Genomic DNA, 5,089 nt, shown 5'->3' with positions numbered 1-5,089 from the left:
ATACATTCCAGTTGCTCTCTCACATAAAGAGCAACTCCGCCACCTCGCTTTCCTGGCCTGTCTTTCCTAAAAAACACGTAGCCATCCATGACAGCACTCCAGTCATGCGAGCTATCCCACCATGTCTCTACATCCTGCAGCACAGGAGCACAGGAGTTTGGGAGGACACAGAATGGAGAGCAGCTCCTTAGAAGCACAGAATAATTTCCAGAGCTTCTGCCCAAATCTCTGAACTCTGAACAGAGGTGCCAACCCCCTGCTCAAAGCAGGGCCACTATAAATCTAGATGTTCAGGGCCTTCTCCAGGTGAAGTTTGTGATCTCCAAGGATGGAAATCTCACAGCCTCTCTGGGCCCCTCTACCTGTGCCTGACTTCTCCTTACGGTGCAGAAAGTCCCATCACTTCCAGGAGGTAGTACCAGGAGGCCAGTGGCAGGCCTGGTGGGAAAGGTGCAGAGGTGGAAGAGAACAGGCCTGGGCAGAGCAGAAGGAGCCAGAAATGCTATAGTCATTGCATGTTACAGTAAAAAGCAGGGAGAAGAGCTTGCATTGACAGAGCTCCCCTTTATCCAGCTGAGGAAAGTCCACAGCTTAGCCACCTAATGGTTCAGCCTGTGAGGCTGAACCAAGGTCCCAGCCAGGTTTTGCAACCCATGTAGCATCCTGTGCTGTTGCAGCTACACCATGGTCAGACCTAATCTAATTGCCTGAAGGCTGGCTGTGGTTGTAGGGCACAACTCCAGTCATTCCAGGCTGCCCATAAAATCAGAGCAAATCAATGATGCTGCCCATATTGGTCACCTGGGTCAAAGACTTCCAGACTTAGAGGCACCTAAAGATGGAAGCAGGTGACAAGAGGGATGCTTATCAGTACCTGGGACCCTAATTCCAGCTGGCTTTATGAGCTGCTTTTGCAAATTCTACTTTTCAAAATCTGACCTTGAATAGCCCATAAGATACAAGAAAAGTAAAAGCAAGGAAACAGGGTCCATGCTAGCTAGCGGGGAGACAGAGACAGTCACAAGAGCGGAAGAGCCCCTGCTTTCCTGAAGCATGACAATGTGGGGGTATTTGTTGAATTTAAATAACAAAAACCTAACTGCAGAATAATTATTCCATCCTGCCCAGGAGTAAACTAGTTGATGTAGGAAGTCATTCTGGAGAGTGGAAAAATCTATCTTTCCAGTAATACCACATTTAGTCATACACACACAAAAAGGAAAACATTCAGAGTTTTGATAAGCTGTGAGTCACAAACTGGTCTGGAATCACTACCTAAGTATGATGCAATACAAATAGATAGGAGGAATTCAAGTGCATTAGGGATGTCTGAAATATCTGACATTAGTCACCAAGAGAGAAGCACATCAGGAAAGAGAACATTTCTCTGTTTTGTGATGGCAGATCTTAACATGTTGATTTTTTGCCCAGGCCAAGGCCGTAATAACCAGATGTATTGTCCTCCTTCCAAGCCCTGTTGTAGGTATTTCAATATGAGGAGCTAATCAGCATCAAAAACGTAGGACTTGCTTTATTGTAGAACAGCTGTAGAGTTAGATATGGCAGCACTGCTGAGGGTTTATTAATCCAGAAAGTTATTTCCTCTGCTCCTTTTTCTTCTTTAATTCAAAAGGCAGTTAAAATTTATTGCAACATTTATTAAATAAGAAAACCAGAAGCATGAGAGGAAAGAAATGTCACATAAGTTTCAGAGAAGTTGCTCCTTAGCTGTGTTACTTAATTAAATTGACATAATTAGTAGTTTGCATACTTAGTCAGTACAAATGAATGAGTTGAGTGCAATAATAAACATGTATCAAGTGCCAGCTCTTCATTTAGTCTCAGTTGAGATAAGAATCTCAGTATTACTTGTTCTCTAAGTTGGAACAAATTGAAAAGCCTTTCCTGGTGCTTCTATTGCGAGAGGTGCAAGGCCAGAAGCATGTGTTCAATTCAGATAATAGCATTTTAGGATCTGTTATTTCCCAAAGAAGTTTTAATTTGTCTCTTTCACCACTACCATTCCATCCCCGAGCGTTGCACAAAACCATGCCAAAACCTAACCATTAACTCATAACTCCAGTCAATGCTCTGAAAGGATGAAGTCCTGTTCCTCCAAAGAGCCACAGGGAGATTTGTCAGGTCAGGAATTAGTAGTGCTGCAGGTGCGGACATACCCTCTGAGCATTCTGGGAGTGGGAAGCAGCCTTTGCACATCCATGGCTGCTGTGCTTTTTGCAGTTCTGGCTAGTGCAAGCTCAGAGACTGGCATGCTCTGCAGGAAAAAGAAACATTCATCTCATTTCTCTTCTGTGCCTGCCTTGCAGATTCTTTTAGTTTCATTCATGTTAAGTATTATATAGGTTTAGCTTTTCTTGGGGCTATCCAGTCTCCACATCTTTCCCATCCTCACATATTCCTGAGATTTGATGGGAAGTGGGTAAAGGGAACCTCTGAAATATTACATAAGCTTCCCTGCATTGGCAGCATTCTGCTCATCTGACCCCCAGGCTGCCTGCCAAAGCAGTGCAGAAAACGTAGTTCCTCATCTTTGCCACGAGGGACAGCTGTGGGACTGAGTTTGGGGGTACTGAAACAGTCTTCTTGCCCCTCCCATGCCTCCATGCTGGAGCCACGTTGTCAGAAGGAAGGACAGGCAGAACAGGATTAGGGAGCTGCCAGACGTCTGAGCAATGAGATCCTTGAAGTTTTAAAGAAATGCAAACCCATCTTGCTTCAGGACATAAACCAACCCTTATGTAACGGCATAGAACATGGCATTCCTGGAAATAGCAACTGCTGGGAGTCTTGCAACCCCCTAAAAGACCATGGTACTGGCCAAGTTAGAAACTGGGTATCTGGCAGGGTGGGTCTTAGGCTGGAAGGTTGCTCTGAGAACTAAGGCAAGACATGGTGAACACACTGAACAGAGATGGGTGGACAACACTAAGAATATAAAAACAGAAAAATTTCTGGTTTCTCAAACTAGCAAAGAAAGGATGTCATGTCCCTTTTCACACCAGCTAAGGGCAATGCTGCAGGAAGTCCTCTCAGGAAGGAATTATAATTAAACCCTGTGTTCACAACATGGGGAGGGGTGGTTGGCATACAGCTATGCTTTCAGGAGGTCACCAGAGCATACGGACAGACTCACCTTGAGCAAGATGGACAAAACCAAGACACTTCTTTGCATTCAAAAGAGGCATCCTACAGAGCATGTACAGACAAGAGCAAAGTTAAAGTTGTCCATAAAACCAGAAAAAACCTGCATGTGAAAATCCAATGCACCTTTAATTATCTCGTGGAGACAAGATAAACTTTTGTTCAGCCCTCAAAAATCATTACTGGGGAGTGGGTGAATCAAATACACTACAGGTATGCCTCTGTTGTTGGACCTCAGCAATGCAAAAGTATAAGCAGAGCACTAGATAGGTGACTTGTAATGACATATAGATAAGGGCTTCCTCTCCCATCCCCCATTCTGAACATAAAATGAGAAGACTAAAAAGAGGACCATCTGCCTAAAGATAAAAAGCAACAGTGCAAAACATGACAAGACCCTGACATCTTCATTCCATTTTCTGAAGACTGTATAGCGGTCTTAGCCTGCATAGCAATGGACTTTCACATCTTCAAAAGGGGATTACATCTCAGTTCTAATTTCAGGCCACCCTTCTGCTCAGAAGGCATGTTCAGATCATTGCTGTTTGTATTAGGGACATGTCCATGGCTTCCAACAGAACTGGGATGCTCTTGTGCAGAGTGTTGTCCTGTGTCTGTGTGTATGCACTTGATAAAGCAACAGGAAACTGTTGCTTTATACAAAAGTATAGATCTGAGAATCCCTTTCACAATTTGAAATGGCTTGAACTGAAACAATGAAAAAGATGAATCCCAAAAGGAGGGAAAAGAAACAAACAAAACAACTTTCTGTTGTTTTTATTGATATATCTGAATTCTCACTGATGGAGGCCTCTCAAAGATGTAAGTCCAAGGCCTTCTCCATCCTTATTTGAAGCTGACTTCTCCCTCTGCAGTGTTAGCAGGACAGAAAAATGATGAAAACCTCCATTCCCGGACCAGTATGCACAACTGAAGCACCACTGGCCAGACTCTCACTGGGTAGTCCTTTGGTCTGCTTACCTTATTTGTTGTGGCAAGACACAGGAGACAGGCCCAGATACACCAGCCTAGGGACATTCACCTTATGCCCCACTGCACATCCATCTCAATCTCCCTCCAAAGCCAGGTCAAATCAGTGCTGGAAGGGGGACTAAAGATTCAAGTGAGACAAACATAGCAAGGCAGAAAGCATCTGAGAGAACCTACTATGACAGATGTTCACCCTTAGGTAGATAGACAAAGACAAAACCAGCAAGAACAATACTAACCGGTCACAACTGTGGCAGACCAGAAAGCCACATATCCTGGCAATATACAAGCCTGGCAGCATGATTCACATAGGCATCATCTGCTTGTCTGATTTACTGTAGCCCTTATCTAGGAATGCAGGCACAAACCCGAGAAAGACATCTACCGACACAAAATGCAATATCCTGTTCGCTTAGCAGCACCAGTCCTGCCCAGCACAGGCCTTGGAAACCTTCTTTAGGAAAATTCACCCCTCACCTCCAACAGGGGTCCACCAACGCAGAAGGTGACGCACACGCAGCAGTGCTGGAAAGGTCAGAGCTCGAACCGCGCGGGGTCACATCGATCCACCAGGTCGTGCCTTCCTAGAGGCTCCTAAACCCAAAGCAACCTAGAGAGCCAGGAGCGCCAGTGCCTCCTGCCTGCCTGCGCCCCCATCCCTCCGGGTCGCCCTGCCCCGCAGAGGCCAGATCGAAGCTCCCTCACTTCCCGAAGCAGCTCGTGGGTGCTGCTGCACGTCCCGGGGACGACGATGAACCCCGCCAGCTCGTCACCTTGGGAAAAGGGATCGAACACCGCCACCCCCCCCCGGCAGGAAGGGCACAGTGCGCCGCGCAGCCTCCCTCGGCCCGGCGGGCACCTGGCCCAGCCCCCGCCCGCTTCYCCCCGCCCCCGGCCGCGGCGATGGGCCGGGCCCCGCATGCAGATGCGTCCCCCG

General features: G+C 46.6%; 1 long non-coding RNA gene across 2 annotated transcripts; it reads right to left on the bottom strand.

Annotated features, from left to right (window-relative positions):
- Positions 1 to 1,569: 1,569 nt before the first annotated feature.
- LOC112971883 lies at positions 1,570 to 4,957 on the bottom strand. 2 transcript variants are annotated; one of them, XR_003255493.1, is made up of 3 exons: positions 4,144 to 4,957; positions 3,155 to 3,265; positions 1,570 to 2,275 (listed from the first exon to the last, which is right to left on the bottom strand). It is a non-coding gene; the product is annotated as an uncharacterized LOC112971883 (long non-coding RNA). The 2 variants fall into 2 exon arrangements; XR_003255492.1 differs by having other exon boundaries at positions 3,155 to 3,207.
- Positions 4,958 to 5,089: the final 132 nt, after the last annotated feature.

This window comes from Apteryx rowi, unplaced genomic scaffold (genome assembly GCF_003343035.1).
Source record: "Apteryx rowi isolate R43461 unplaced genomic scaffold, aptRow1 scaffold_1120, whole genome shotgun sequence".
Classification (NCBI taxonomy): domain Eukaryota; kingdom Metazoa; phylum Chordata; class Aves; order Apterygiformes; family Apterygidae; genus Apteryx; species Apteryx rowi.
The sequence above is the reverse complement of the archived record's forward strand: the minus strand, read 5'-3'. Positions and strand labels throughout refer to the sequence as shown.